We start from the raw sequence: 16,740 nt of genomic DNA, 5'->3' as shown, positions 1-16,740 counted from the left end.
ATTCATACTACCTACCTACTACTACCTACTACCTGTACTTTTCTACAGGGTCGGCAGGTCAGCAGCAGATGCAAATTAAAATGGCTGAATGCATTCATTAGAAGGGTTGTCCACAAACATTTGGACACATATTGAATATATTGTAGACATATAGTGTGTAATATATTAATATTTTAATTCTAAATAGATACTGATCAGATACTTGGTGTAAAATAGAGTGACTTGGAAATGTGTGTTAATATCAATAAGGGAGATGATTAATTGCTGTTCGGTAATAAAAAATCTGCTTAATTAAAGGAATACAGAGTGTTCACAGAGTGCAGTCAGATAAGAGCACACAGGAGTCTTCATCTGAATACTGCAGCACTTAGCACCCACAGAATAATGCAAATGAACAGAGCCTACCCACAGCGCAAACCCATATCTACCAGCATAGCTAATCACCACACATTTACTTTATATACCAGAGTCAAATTCACATCTGTAGACTGTAGACTGACTCATATCCAGCATGAATCTGTAGATTGTTTTTTTACAGTTTGTCATTCATAACTGTATACTCACTCTGATCCAGTATGAATCTACAGTCTGTATAGAAATACAGTCCAACCTTAATAACTGTAGACTGACTATAATCCAGTATGAATCTGCAGTGTATTATAACTGTGGAGTGACTATAATCAAGTATGAATCTGTAGTATGTGTAGATTTACAGTCTGACAGTAATAACTGTGGACTGACTCTAATCCAGTATGAATCTGTATGTTTAGATTTACATTCAGGCAGTAATAACTGTAGACTGACTATAATCCAGTATGAATCTGTAGTATGTGTAGATTTATCATCTGACAGTAATAACTGTAGACCGACTCTAATCCAGTATGAATCTGTAGTATGTGTAGATTTATCGTCTGACAGTAATAACTGTAGACCGACTCTAATCCAGTATGAATTTGCAGTGTGTGTAGATGTGCAGTCTGACAGTAATAACTGTAGACCGACTCTAATCCAGTATGAATCTGTAGTATGTGTAGATTTACAGTCAGGCAGTAATAACTGTGGAATGACTTTAATCCAGTATGAATTTGCAGTGTGTGTAGATTTACAGTTGAACAGTAATAACTGAAGACTGATTCTAATCCAGTATGTATCTGTAGTGTGTGTATGTGTGTGTCTGTGTGTGTGTGTATATGTGTGTGTGTATGTGTTGGTATTCATCACGTTATGGGGACAGCAGACTGTTTACACAGTCACGTCATGGGGACCTGTTGCGGTATGGGGACCAAAAACCTGGTCCCCATAAAGAAAATGGTTTAAATCAAGTGCAGGAGCTGTTCTGAATATGTCTATGTGATTTTTAGCTCAGGCCCATACCACACGTTTTTTGGTCAGTGTGTGTGTGTAAGGGCAGGAGCTCAGTTGCGCCCCCGCAGGTCATGCACTCACAGTGCCACACACACTTATTCCAAATATGGACATTTCCTGGTCCTCATAAGGAAGGATTTCAACGGAACATACATTTATGGTGTGTTTACATGGAAATCAGTTCAATGGACAAGAAAGAAGATTATTTTCAGCAGATACCAGCTAAGGAGCTTAAAACTTGGATGAAGGAGCAAAAGTCAAACCCAAGGTAAGCCCATTTTTGTATTAAATATAAGATATATGCATCCTAAGCAGCCAACAGTGGAACAACTGGAGCTAACAGCAAGCAACCAGGGTTGCCAGATTGTTACACTAGTTTTCTGCCAAAACAAATGCAGCAAAATGCTAATCAAAAATATAATACAATTTATTGCAACCAGGTTGATATTTTAAATATGTACATATCAGTTATTAAAAAATACACATATAATGTATGCTTTAATAGGACATATTACCATGTGCTTTTAGAAAAGTAACTAAACAAAAATAAAAATGTAAGCAATGAAAGAAGTTACCACTAACTAACACATCATTGTTCATTCTAGTTTCCAACAGCAGAACTAGCTTGGTACTTTGTGACAGATTAGCAAGTTAGAACAAGGAGTAAAATTTATCCAACAACTTTGGGCAAAGCATCTTGGCATTTTAGCAATTTTGTCCTCTTGTCCAATTATGTTTTTCCTTGCTTATTTTAAACAATAATTGTTCAAACATAATGGGCAAAGATTTATCCATAAACTGAAGTGGTTTTACTTTCTTTAATTCAGAATTCACATTGTTTGGGCATACAGCTCAGTCAAGTTTTTTTATGTAAGTGGTGCAAATATCTGTTACTGATGAGGTAGGGTTTAAATTCACAATTGCCATGAATAGACCACATCTGTTTCTGAATCAGTTTCTCTGATTTTGCTATTAATAGGTATATGTTTAAATAAAATTAACATTGTTGTTCTATTCTATAAAATACAGACATTTCTCCAAAATTCCAAATAAAAATATTGTCATTTAGAGCATTTATTTGCAGAAAATTCAGACCTCAAATAATACAACAAGTTCATATTCTTCAGTTTTTTCCTATATGGTGGAATAATAATGTGGGAGTGGGCAGCCATTTTATTCAGCTTAGGATAAGCCAAAAGCTGGTTGGACACTTTAGCTAATGACCTGTACATCATGTTTTTTATTTGAGTTTGATGGGCTAACTTGTTTGTCAGCATAACTGACTTGACCAAGTTGGTTTTACTGGTTGAATGCTTTGGTTGAGCTAGTGTAGTCATGCTGGTCAGTCAGCTTTACAATATTGATAAACTAGCATGGCCATGCTGGTTATAAAGAAAGACCAGTCATACTTGATGCTGGTCAACTTGTGTAATCATGATTGTCTACCCCTATGGTCATACTGGTGTACCACTTTGAACATTCTGGTCATGTGGATCAACTAGAGTGGTCATACTGATCAGGCAGGTCAACTAACATTCACATCATTGTCAGACAGGTTAGCTAGTGTAGTCCAGTGTTTTTTCATTCTAGTCAATCAAATTGGTCATGCTGGTTGACTAAAATGATTATACTGGCAGTCATTTAATGGCCATCAGCAATCCAAATAATGTGGTGTCAGTGTAGAATTTACAATATTTTGTTATATTTAAGCAATACAACATGAGAGGGTCATGTGTTACTTTACTGCTTAAATATAACAAAATATTGTAAATTCTACTCTGCCAACACATTATATGGATTGCTATTAGCATTAACATTTTTTTTGTCAAACGGAGCCAACTTTTACATTACATTACATTTGGCAGACGCTTTTGTCCAAAGCGACTTACAATAGTCAAGTACAAAAGTAATAGAAGTAAAGATAAACCATTTTTTAGACAGGGCTTAAAGGAGGTCGAAGTGAAATAAAGGGATAGAGAAGTGAAGGAGGGGAAGAAGGAAATGAGGTTGGAAGTAGTTAGTGTGTTAGAGGTGTTAGGAGAGTAAGTGCTCTTTGAAGAGCTCTGTCTTCAGGAGTTTATTAAAGATAGTGAGAGATTCTTCTGATCTGGTAGTGGAAGGTAGTTTGTTCCACCATTGGGGAACTCTGTATGAGAACAGTCTGGATTGTTTTGTGTGAATGTTTGTTTGGTAAAGCGAGGCGACGTTCATTGGAGGAGCGCAGCGGCCGGGAGGTAGCGTAAGCCTTCAGGAGTGATCAGTGCAGGTAGGAAGGAGCTGTTCTGTCATCACCTTGTAGGCGATTGTAAGAGCTTTGAATTTGATGCGAGCATCAACTGGTAGCCAATGGAGCTCAATGAGCAGTGGGGTGACGTGCCCGTTTTGGCTGGTTGAAGACCAGACGTGCTGCTGCATTCTGGATGATTTGGAGTGGTTTTACTACGCAGGCCGGGAGGTCAGTTAGTACAGCATTGCAGTAGTCGAGGCGTGAGATGACGACTGCTTGTACCAGGAGTTGGGTGGCCTGTTGCGTCAGAAACGCTCTAATTTTTCTGATGTTATAAAGCACGAAGCGGCAGGATCAAGCAACTGAGGCCACATGGTGCGTGAAGGAGAGCTGGTCATCAACCATAACACCCAGGTTCCTAGCAACCTTTGACGGTGAGAGAGAGAGAGAGTCGATGCTTATAGAGAAGTTGGGTTGAATAGATGGTTTTGCTGGTATGACCAGAAGTTCAGTCTTTGAGAGATTTAATCGAAGGTGATGCTCCTTCATCCATGAGGATATGTCACTGCAATATCCGTGCAGAGATTGAGTGATCTTCAAGTGAGAATGACAGGTATAGCTGGGTGTCATCAGCAAAGCAATGGTAGGAGAAGCCATGAGAGTGGATAACCTGACCAAGAGAGGCGGTATATATTGAGAAGAGAAGGGGACCCAGAACCGAACCCTGGGGACGTATGATCTGAACCATGACAGCACATTGTGTGAGATCCCCATGTTTGAGAGTATAGTTAGGAGGAAGTCGTGGTTGACCGTGTCGAAGGCGGCCGAGAGGTCCAGCAGAATGAGCACTGAGGACTGGCCTGCAGCTCTAGCAGTTTTCAACGCTTCAGTCACAGACAACAGAGCCGTCTCGGTAGAGTGTCCTTTTTTAAATTCAGATTGGTTCTGGTCCAGGAGGTCATTCTGGGAGAGGAAGCCAGAGACCTGATTTAAAACTTTTTTTTTTTTTTTTTTTTTTTAGAGAGAAAGGGTAGTAGTGAGACCGGTCTGTAGTTATCAACCTGGGCGGGGTTGAGAGAAGGCTTTTTAAGCCTTTTTTTGTGTCACATGTGCTTGTTTGAAAGCAGTTGGGAAAACACCAGAAGTTAAAGAGGCATTGATGGTGTGAGTGATAGCCGGAGTGATTGTAGGTGCAATGGTTTGTAGTAGGTTTGAGGAAATTGGGTCAAGCGGACACATAGTAGGACGGCTACGTGTTAGGAGAGCCAGTGTCTTGTTCTCAGTGAGAGGAGTGAACGAGGAGAAAGCGACGCCTTCGGTGGAGGGACACCGGGCTGCAGAGCATGTAGTAGGACTGCTACATGTTACATCAGTAAATTGGTTGCTGATAGCTGCCACTTTCCCAGTAAAGAATGAGGCAAGTGTTTCAGCAGTATGTAGCCAGAGGAGGAGGAGGAGGAGGAGGAGGAGGGTTGATTAGTGATTTAAATGTAGCAAATATTTTCCAGCAGTCTGTGAGGGAGCTGAATTTATTGTGATAAAATTCAGCTTTAGCAGTTGTGATGATGGCTGTAAAGGAATCCAGGAGCAGTTGGTAGTTTTTTAGGTCTGCTTGTTTTTTTTTTTTTTGCCATTTTCTTTCGGCAGCTCGGAGTTTGGAACGTAGTTCCCTGAGTGAGTTATTTTTTAGCCATGGCTGCGGTTTGCTTGAGCTAACAGCTCGAGATGTAAGAGGACAGAGGTTGTCTAAACAGGAGCTTAGTGTGGAGCAACTTCAGCCTGATTTGCTAGAGGCGGTGTGACTTTCCTGCTGTCAGAAGTATGAAGTATGGGGGAGTGTCCACTTCAGCTCTTCCAGTGTGTTCCCTCTCTCCCTCTCTCACCCTCGCTGATGGCCATTTAATTCTGTCCAGAGCTGCAGTCATTTTTACCCAAGATCTTGTGGTGCTAATTTCCTATATCGCCCGCAGCTGTGCGCAATTTAGAATCCTATTTCGTCACTCGCCGAGGTGTCAGCTGAAGGCGTCAGCTGTTGTGTGAAGACCAACTTGGGTAAAGACCTGCGAGTCTACCTGCGCGAGTCCACCGAGCAAGTCCACTGACAAGGCAGCTGTCTTCAGCCCACTCCTTATCCACTGGGGTTCCCCAGGGTTCGGTGCACTTTACAACATCAAAAATATTCAACCATTTCTGACGCAACAGGCCACCCAACTCCTGGTACAAGCGGTGGTAATCTCATGCCTCCACTACAGATGATCCAGAATGCAGCAGCATGTCTGGTCTTCAACCAGCCAAAACGGGCACGTCACCCCGCTGCTCATTGAGCTCCATTGGCTACCAGTTGCTGCTTGCATCAAATTCAAAGTCCTTACGATCGCCTAAAAGGTGATGACAGAACAGGCTCCTTCCTACCTGCACTCACTCCTGAAGGCTTACGCTAACTCCCGGATGCTGCGCTCCTCCAATGAACGTCGCCTCACTTTACCAAACAAACATTCACACAAAACAATCCAGACTGTTCTCATACAGAGTTACCCAATGGTGGAACAAACTACCTTCCACTACCAGATCAGGAGAATCTCTCACTATCTTTAATAAACTCCTGAAGACAGAGCTCTTCAAAGAACTCTTACTCTTCTAACCCCTCTAACTCTAACCTCTAACAACTTCTAACCTCATTTCCTATCTAAAGATGTTTTTACTTTTACTTCTATTATTTTTGTACTTCACTATTGTAAGTCACTTTGGACAAAAGCGTCTGCCAAATGTAATGTTATGTACTGTAATGTAATGTAATCTTGTGCTGATGATGGGATATTTGGAGTCTCCTACAGCACATCCCAAAGATTCTCAACAAGGTCTGGACTCTGTGGTGGCCAATCAGATGAACGTCTTTTCCCAACCACAGAACATGTCTTTAACATGGTTGTTTAAGAAATGAGAAGCTATTACTGCATTGGTAAATAACTTTTAACTTATTGCCAGCTGAAACATAATCATCCATGGAGTAATTATTCAATGGCAGGCTCTTACCTGTTTGTTAAGTTACATCCAAATCCCTTCTTTTTATTTTGGTGAAAAAAAATCTTGGTCTTGTCTCAGTCTTGTCTTAGTCCTTGAAACTCCTGCTCTTGGTCTTGACTCATGAACAAGTCTCAAGTATAATACATCATTCTCCAAATTAAATAACAATTAAAACAAAATTATTGAGAAAATAATTTGTAATATCAAACTCAAGACCATTAAAAAATATATCAAATTAGAAGATGTTAACACTTGATTGGTTTATATAATAATGCTGGATGGTGTACAGTAAGCATACTGAAAAGTCCCTGTAGGTTAAAATGTTTGTTTTTTATCGGCAAGACTTATAAATATATATACTGGATATTATATGAGTGCTGTCAAATTTTTACTCCTTTTTATTAGGTTAGTTGTTTTATTAGGTTAATGACTAGCATGATCACAGTGGTCAACTAGCTAGCTAGCTATTTCTCCTGTTGTCCTTTTAGCATATAACATGTACAGATTTGCTGAACACCCCCTATACCTCTCTTTTTTCTACCGCCCCTCCCCCAACTAGCAGACAGTTCTAGTTCTAAAAAGTGCTTCACACAGTAATTTAACTAAATAAAAAGACAATAAAAATGCCAAAATGCATGTCATTTTAATTATAAATGATACAATTATATTTGTTATATAAAAATGGTGGTCTCCATTATAAGACTTTTAATTTGATACCATGTAAGCTGAGTATATCTTCTACATTACTCAAAAAAACCTTATGCACAACCTCTGCAAAAGTACATGTGATGTTCATGATTTAACCAGTTTAGCAGCAGTTAGGAGCTGAAAGTTTAGCTTTAAAAGTTTTAAAGTTTATTAGAGTCAGGCTGTTTCAGCAGCAGCAGTAGTTACAGTGTGGGGGAGGGGTGGTGGCTGTTTGCACTGTTAGAGGGGTTGGCTATTCCAACAGCAGCAGCAGCAGAGGGAGGGGCCTTGATTGCTTGCTGGAACAGCACAGGGCGGCTGCTGAAACGGCAAGTAGAGGGGGGAGAGCGGCTGCTGGAACGGCAAGTAGAGGGGGGAGAGCGGCTGCTGAAACGGCAAGTAGAGGGGGGAGAGCGGCTGCTGGAACGGCAAGTAGAGGGGGGAGAGCGGCTGGTGAAACGGCAAGTAGAGGGGGGAGGGCGGCTGCTGGAACGGCAGTCGAGTGTTGGGGGAAGGGAGCTTGTTAATCGCTGTAAGCCATTTTGCCGTTCAGAGGAGAGTTGGAGAGTGTGGTGAGCAGATGAGAGCTAGTTTCTGAAGTTAGTGTTTTTTTGTAATATTTAAGTTTAAGAATAAAAACAAGCTTTTAAATGTCTAGTGACAAATGCTAGACTGGCTGCAGACTGCTCACATAAGCTAGCTAGTGTTAGCTAACCTTCCTACCTAAATTTAGCTAGCTGACAGGTTAAGTTAGTCTCAGCAGGGTAAAAAAGGTAGATATTTGCTGACTGTATTTCACAGTGCTGCTCAGGCACCCTTAATTTCTTTGTTTTGTTAGTGTGACAGAATGAGTAGATAATTTTGGTTAATGGTGTTATAATTCCTATATTATTGTAAACGTGGATGTATATCTGATTAATGGTGTAGACTCATGCATAAGGGTGTTAAAATAGGTTAAGAATTATATATTATGGTGTATAGGGAGTATAACAGTGGGTTACATATTGTATAATAGTGATAAGAATATATATAATATTTTGTTATTTAGGAATGCATGATTTTTTAAAAATATATAAAGATATGTAACTGGTTACAGATCGTATATGATGGTGTATAGTAGTGTATAGCTGGTTTAAAGTTCTGTGTAAATACGTATAGTAGGGTATAGCTGGTTAAGGGTTCTATGTAAAGGTGTATAGTAGCGTATAGCTGGTTAAGGGTTCTATGTAAAGGTGTATAGTAGTGTATAGCTGGTTAAGGGTTCTATGTAATGGTGTATAGTAGGGTATAGCTGGTTAAGGGTTCTATGTAATGGTGTATAGTAGCGTATAGCTGGTTAAGGGTTCTATGTAATGGTGTATAGTAGGGTATAGCTGGTTAAGGGTTCTATGTAATGGTGTATAGTAGCGTATAGCTGGTTAAGGGTTCTATGTAAAGTGTATAGTAGTGTATAGCTGGTTAAGGGTTCTATGTAATGGTGTATAGTAGCGTATAGCTGGTTAAGTATAGCTGGTTTAAGGTTCTGTGTAAATGTGTATAGTAGTGTATAGCTGGTTTAAGGTTCTATGTAAAGGTGTATAGTAGCGTATAGCTGGTTAAGGGTTCTATGTAAAGGTGTATAGTAGTGTATAGCTGGTTAAGGGTTCTATGTAATGGTGTATAGTAGGGTATAGCTGGTTAAGGGTTCTATGTAATGGTGTATAGTAGCGTATAGCTGGTTAAGTATAGCTGGTTTAAGGTTCTGTGTAAATGTGTATAGTAGTGTATAGCTGGTTTAAGGTTCTGTGTAAATGTGTATAGTAGGGTATAGCTGGTTAAGGGTTCTATGTAACAGTGTGTAAGGATGTATAGCTGATTAGGGGGTTCTGTGTAATTCTGTATAGTAGTGTATAGCTGGTTAAAGGTTGTATGAAATAGTGTAAAGCAGTGAATAGCTGGTTAAGGGTTCTATGTAGTGGTGTGTATGGATGCATAGCTAATTATGGTTTCTATGTAATTGTGTATAGTAGTGTATAGCTAGTTAAGTATTGTGAATAATGGTGTGTAGGGGTGTATAGTTGGTTTAGGATTTTGTTTAATGCTGTAAAGGGATGTATATCTGATTAAAGGTTGTATAAATATGTATAGTAGTGTATAGCAGGAGTTAAGGATGTTTAACTGGTAAAGGATTGTATAACATTGTGCATGAAGATGTACAGCATGGTGCATAGTGATGCATATGTGGTTAAAGATTGAATATGACTCTGTATATGGATGTATAACTGCTTAAGAATTGTATATAACTGCATACAGGGATTTATAGCTGTTTGAAATGCAGCATATGAGCAAATCATTCATTATGTTTGTGTATGTATGTATTTTTATGTTTATTAATGTAAGAGTCAGGTTGTATCAGCAGTAGTAGATGGTGGGGGAGGGGTGGCTGTTCAGCCGCAGTTCCCCCACACTCTACTACTGCTGAAACAGCCACCTCTCCTGAACCTAAGAAATTAATTTTATTTTAAAATATCTAACCATAAGAGTTAGTTAAAAATCATACAACTGACAACTTTAATATATCAGACAGTAATTAATCACAGGGCAAGTAATTTTTTTGTTTAATATTCTTGCAGTTTAAAATGCCACCACGGATCAGTCCCCTTAGGGATGCCATAGAACATGTGGTTTCAAAAACAGACAAAACAAGCAAGTTGGAGGTGAAGTACATTAATGCAGTAAAAGGTAAGAAGGCGTCTGAAGTTTTTTAGTCATTAATGTCATACATTTACACGCAGCCTGATGATCCATGAGAAGACTCAGTTAAAATAGAGCTTATCTTAATATGGTTCCCTCTTTCTTTCTTTGTTGGTCTAATTGCCATCTATCATGAGCTGAATGTCTGTTCAAGTAAATGTAGTTTATCCTGGTTAAAATGTTTTTGCTGTCTTTTACAGGACGTGGAGTATTTGCAAAGAGTTCTATTTGCAAAGGAGATTTTCTTGTTGAATATCGAGGAGATATGATAAATGAAGCAGAATCCCAGAGAAGAAGAAACATTTACCACCCATCATGTACTGTATTTATGTTTGACTTCAAGTGGAAAGGGAAACTATGGTGGTAAGGCTTCTGTTTGCTCCAAAACTATAATATACCATGTGGCTTAAATCGGGCTAGTTATGGTTGGTTTAAACTGGTCCTGTCAATGTTGTCAAGATGGTCAAGCTGAATACCCACTTGATAATGATGATTATGCAACCCGATTGGTCACAGGGGTTGAGTTGTATGGTCTTGATGGCTGACCACAGTGGTCATGCTACTAATAGTGGTGGATGAACTTGGTTATGCTGATAATGCTGGTTTAATTGATTGCTTATGCCCGGTCAGCCAGCTTGGCCATAATAATTGATTAGCCAAATCAAATTGGTCTAGATGAGTCATGCAGCATGAGTTTTTGACTTTTTAGCAGAATTTATTTATTGTATTTAATCAAATGAAGTTATTATGTTTGTTATTGTGAAATTTGAATTTCTCTTTTTGTGTTTAAGTATCGATGCCTCAAGAGAAGATGGATCATTTGGGCGGCTCGTTAACGATGACCACAGACACCCAAACTGTAAAATGAAAAAAATTGATGTGGATGGAAAACCACACCTTTGTTTGTTTGCCCTGAATGACATTAAAGAAGGAGAAGAAATTGTCTATGACTATGGGGGTGATGACTACCCATGGAGAACACAAGTATGTTGCAAAGTATGCAGTATACGTAATGCTGTGATTCAGAATGTATTAAGTATTGTTCATGATGTCTTTATGGTTTTATATGTTTGCATTGTCTTTATAAAATGTGATTACAGACGACCAGTGCTACTTCCCATGCTGTGGTGGGTGATTCTGATCTTCCTCAACCATCTCAGGCTCAGACTAGTGTCTCTCCTGGTCCAGACTATTCTCCTGAACAGGTAAGTTAATTTTCTTCACTTTAGATTTAGTTCTACTCTCTCTCTCTTTATAGTTTTTCTGGGTAATCACGGCGTCCCCACAACACACCTTTAGTCGGTTTTAGAGTGAAATATAAGTGTAAAATTAGTCATAACAGTCCGTGCAAGGAACCGTCCCCACAAGGAACGGTTAGAGTGTGTGTAACGTTCCCACAGAGCATGTTTTATATACTCTGTGTTATTAGTAATTGAAATGGGATGGGCAGTATGAAATATCAATTTAATAATAACATATTTGTATTTTAGTTGTTTCATATTGTAAATTTAGTCTTTTTTTAAATGTGATTACAGACGACCAGTGCTACTTCCCATGCTGTGGTGGGTGATTCTGATCTTCCTCAACCATCTCAGGCTCAGACTAGTGACTCTCCTGGTCCAGACTATTCTCCTGAACAGGTAAGTTAATTTTCTTCACTTTAGATTTAGTTCTACTCTCTCTCTCTTTATAGTTTTTCTGGGTAATCACGGCGTCCCCACAACACACCTTTAGTCGGTTTTAGAGTGAAATATAAGTGTAAAATTAGTCATAACAGTCCGTGCAAGGAACCGTCCCCACAAGGAACGGTTAGAGTGTGTGTAACGTTCCCACAGAGCATGTTTTATATACTCTGTGTAATTAGTAATTGAAATGGGATGGGCAGTATGAAATATCAATTTAATAATAACATATTTGTATTTTAGTGGTTTCATATTGTTAAAGTTGTCTTCATAAAATGTGATTACAGACGACCAGTGCTACTTCCCATGCTGTGGTGGGTGATTCTGATCTTCCTCAACCATCTCAGGCTCAGACTAGTGACTCTCCTGGTCCAGACTATTCTCCTGAACAGGTAAGTTCATTTTCTTCACTTTAGATTTAGTTCTACTCTCTCTTTCTTTATAGTTTTTCTGGGTAATCACGGCGTCCCCACAACACACCTTTAGTCGGTTTTAGAGTGAAATATAAGTGTACAATTAGTCATAACAGTCCGTGCAAGGAACCGTCCCCACAAGGAACGGTTAGAGTGTGTGTAACGTTCCCACAGAGCATGTTTTATATACTCTGTGTTATTAGTAATTGAAATGGGATGGGCAGTATGAAATATCAATTAAATAATATTATATTTGTATTTTAGTGGTTTCATATTGTAAATTTAGTCTTTTTTTAAAATGTGATTACAGACGACCAGTGCTACTTCCCATGCTGTGGTGGGTGATTCTGATCTTCCTCAACCATCTCAGGCTCAGACTAGTGACTCTCCTGGTCCAGACTATTCTCCTGAACAGGTAAGTTCATTTTCTTCACTTTAGATTTAGTTCTACTCTCTCTCTTTCTTTATAGTTTTTCTGGGTAATCACGGCGTCCCCACAACACACCTTTAGTCGGTTTTAGAGTGAAATATAAGTGTAAAATTAGTCATAACAGTCCGTGCAAGGAACCGTCCCCACAAGGAACGGTTAGAGTGTGTATAACGTTTCCACAGAGCATGTTTTATATACTCTGTGTTATTAGTAATTGAAATGGGATGGGCAGTATGAAATATCAATTTAATAATAACATATTTGTATTTTAGTGGTTTCATATTGTTAAAGTTGTCTTCATAAAATGTGATTACAGACGACCAGTGCTACTTCCCATGCTGTGGTGGGTGATTCTGATCTTCCTCAACCATCTCAGGCTCAGACTAGTGTCTCTCCTGGTCCAGACTATTCTCCTGAACAGGTAAGTTCATTTTCATTAAGTCAAGTGAAGAGGCTTTTATTGTCATTACAACTGAGTACAGGTACACAGTGTAGTGAAATTACATTCCTCTGGAACCATGGTGCAACATGGAACAAGAAGCAATAGACAACATAAAGTGCAGGAGTGACGACAGTGCAACATAAAACTATTACACTATTAGATAGATAGATAGATAGATACTTTATTGATCCCCGGGGGGAAATTCTTGGCATCCAGCAGCAGGTTACACAATACACAAAGTTAAAAAAGATAAAATATAAAATATAAAGATACATATAAATACAATCAAATAAGAAATAGAATATACAGTGTAAATGTACAGTCTTCGTGTGTGTGTGTAATGGAGATGGAGAATGGAGGTAGTGCAGTTGAACACAATAGACAGTGAACACCAGTTGATGTGCATAATGTGAGGATAACTGATGTCAGCCAAACAGAAAGTGCAAATACACAGTTATATAATAATTTAAAATAAATTAAGCAGTGCAAAAGATACGTAAACAGTGCAAAAGATATGTAAACAGTAGATGAATTAACTAGTGAATGAACTACTAGTGCAAAATATGGTAGAACTATAAAAAGTGTTCTAGGCATCAGCAAGTCTGAGAGTGTGTCCATAGCTGGGGGTGTGTCCATGGTGTGGCCAGAGTGGCCGGAATGAAAAAGTTTCACAGAGTCTTTAGTTTGCTGTGTGGAGATGAGTTGAACAGTCTTATGGCCTGAGGAACAAAAGACTTTCGGAGTCTGTCTGTGGAGCAGGACTGGGACAGCAGTCTGCCGCTGAATGAGCTCCTCTGCCTGGTGATGGTGCTGTGCAGAGGGTGGTGAACATTGTCCATGATGTTCAGCAGCTTGCTGAGGGCTCTCCTCTCTGCCAGTGGTGTTAAGGACTCCAGCTCTAATCCCAGCACAGAACCAGCTTTCCTCACCAGCCTGTCCAGTCGTCCAGCATCCCTCTTCTGAGGAAGTACAGTCTGCTCTGAGCCTTCCTGTAGAGGGAGTCAGTGTTCACTGACCAGTCCAGCCTGTCGTCCAGGTGCACACCAAGGTATTTGTAGGATTTGACCACCTCCACGTCGACCCCCTCGATGGAGATTGGCTGCTGAGCAGAGGGCCTGGACCTCCTGAAGTCTATGCACATCTCCTTGGTTTTGGAGATGTTCAGCTGCAGATGGTTCATCTTGCACCACATCACAAATTCCTCAACCCGGCTTCTGTACTCCCTCTCATCATCATTACGCACACACCCCACGATTGCAGTGTCGTCAGAGAACTTCTGCATGTGGCATGACTCCGAGTGGTATTTGAAGTCTGATCTGTACAGTGTGAACAGGACTGGAGAGAGAACAGTCCCCTGTGGTGCTCCTGTGCTGCTGATCACTGTATCAGAGGAGCAGTCCCTGATCCTGACATGTTGTGGTCTCCCAGTAAGGTAGTCAGTGATCCAGGTGACCAGGTGCATATCCACCTCCATCTCCATCAGCTTGTCTCTCAGTAGTAGGGGCTGGATGGTGTTGAAGGCACTGGAGAAGTCGAAGAACATGACCCTCACAGCACCTCCCCCCTTGTCCAGATGAGAGTGAGCTCTGTGCAGGAGATAGAGGATGGCATCTTCCACTCCCACCTTTTCCCGGTACGCAAACTGCAGTGGGTCCTCAGCATGGTGGACCTGAGGTCTGAGTTGGTCCAGCAGCAGTCGCTCCATGGTCTTCATCACATGAGATGTCAAAGCAACAGGCCTGTAGTCATTCAGCTCCTTCGGGTGTGCCTTCTTGGGAACAGGAATGAGACAGGTTGTCTTCCACGTGGCAGGAACTCTCCCTATACGCAGACTCAGGTTAAAAACATGTTGGAGGGGCTCACCCAGTTGAACAGCACATGCCTTGAGCATTCTGGGGCACACTCTGTCCGGGCCAGCTGCCTTCCTGGGGTGAAGTCTCCTCAGCTGTCTCCTGACCTGGTCAGCAGTAAAGGTTGGTGGACTGGAGGAGATGATTTGTCTGCCAGTTGATAGTGTTGATGGTGGTGATGATGAAGATGGTGGAGGTGAGGGTGATGATGGTGCTGATGAAGATGGTGGAGGTGAGGGTGATTGTGCTGATGGTGATGATGATGACGGTGATTATGTTGATGAAGATGGAGGTGAGGGTAATGGTGGTGGTGATGAAGATGGTGGAGTTGGAGTTGAAGGTGATGGAGATGGTGGTGATGATGGTAGAGATGGAGAAGATGTTGGTGATGCTGCAGGAGGGTAGGAGGAGGGGGCAGCAGGAGCAGGACAGTCAAACCTGTTGTAAAAGTTGTTGAACTGGTTTGCTCTGTCCACACCGCCATCTACTGGGTTGCCGTTGTTGTTCTTGCACCCAGTGATGGTTTTCATTGCACCCCAGACTTCCTTCATGTTGTTGTCTTGCAGCTTTCTTTCCACCTTCTTCCTGTAAGACTCCTTGGCCTCTTTAAGACGTACCTTGAGTTCCCCCTGTACGCGCTTCAGCTCTACCAAGTTTCCGTCTTTGAACGCCCTCTTCTTTTGGTTGAGGAGGTCCTTGACGGAGCTGGTAATCCAGGGTTTGTTGTTTGGAAAGCAGCGTACAGTCTTTGTGGGAACAGCAACATCCATACAGAAATTCAAGTAGTCCGTAACACAGTGAGTCACCCCCTCAATGTCCTCACCATGTGGGTGCAGCAGCACGCTCCAGTCAGTGGTTTCATAGCAGTCCCTTAGGGCTTCTTCTGCTTCAGGAGACCAGACTCTGAATGAGCGTGTGGTAGTGGGCTGCCTCAGTACCAGTGGTTTGTACTGAGGCTGCAGGAACACCAGATTGTGATCTGATTTCCCCAGCGGTGGTAGTGGAATAGCCCTGTATGCATCCCTCACATTAGCATACAGCAAGTCTATGGTTCTGTTCTTCCTGGTGGGACAGTCCACAAACTGGAAAAAGGCAGGCAGGGTAGAGTCCAGCGTTACGTGATTAAAGTCACCAGTGATCACATAGAAGGCGTCAGGGTGCTGTGTCTGCAGCGCTGCGACGGTGGAGTGGATGACGTCACACGCCGCCTGCACGTCCGCTCTCGGCTGGATGTAAACACACACGAGGATCGCGTGAGAGAGCTCCCGCGGCATGTAATAAGGTCGGAGACTCACCGCTAACAGTTCAATATCCCGACAGCAGATCACCTCCTTCACGTACACATGTCCAGGGTTGCACCATCTGTTGTTAATAAACAGCGCGATTCCTCCACCTTTCCGCTTCCCGCAAAGCACCGGGTCCCGATCCGCCCTCACTGAAGAAAAGCCGGGTAGCTGCACGTTAGCATCCGGCGTGTCGGGGGTGAGCCAGGTCTCGGTGAAACACAGCACGCTACACTCCCTGTAGAGCTTCTGATTCTTCACCAGACACGCTAGCTCGTCGGTTTTGTTGGTCAGAGAGTTAACATTCCCCATAACCACCGACGGAACTGAGGGTTTGTACCTCCAGCGCTGCTCCGACTTCTTAGCCTTTAGCTTAGCCTTTAGCATAGCGCCGGCCCTGCAACCTCGGTACCTCCTTCTCAGATCATCCGGTATTGTGTGGACAATGCCCCCACGTCCCGCGGGTCGGAGGGCTAGCAGTTCTTCCCGGGAATAAACACGGTATTCCTCGCTGCCCCGCATATTTACACCAAAAATATCCTTAGGATATAAATAAGATGCACACTAGACGTGTGTAGTAGCACAGAGACGATAAATAAACGTA

General features: G+C 41.5%; 1 long non-coding RNA gene across 2 annotated transcripts; it reads left to right on the top strand.

Annotated features, from left to right (window-relative positions):
* The first annotated feature begins 1,323 nt into the window (after positions 1-1,323).
* On the top strand, positions 1,324-10,688 carry LOC125799193 (uncharacterized). Of its 2 annotated transcripts, none has more exons than XR_007438020.1 (3): positions 1,324-1,633; positions 9,916-10,024; positions 10,237-10,688. It is a non-coding gene; the product is annotated as an uncharacterized LOC125799193 (long non-coding RNA). The 2 variants fall into 2 exon arrangements; XR_007438021.1 differs by lacking the exon at positions 1,324-1,633 and adding an exon at positions 7,777-7,902.
* Positions 10,689-16,740: the final 6,052 nt, after the last annotated feature.

This window comes from Astyanax mexicanus, chromosome 2 (genome assembly GCF_023375975.1).
Source record: "Astyanax mexicanus isolate ESR-SI-001 chromosome 2, AstMex3_surface, whole genome shotgun sequence".
In the NCBI taxonomy this organism is placed as follows: Eukaryota; Metazoa; Chordata; class Actinopteri; order Characiformes; family Acestrorhamphidae; genus Astyanax; species Astyanax mexicanus.
This window is presented reverse-complemented; position numbering and strand designations above follow the sequence as displayed.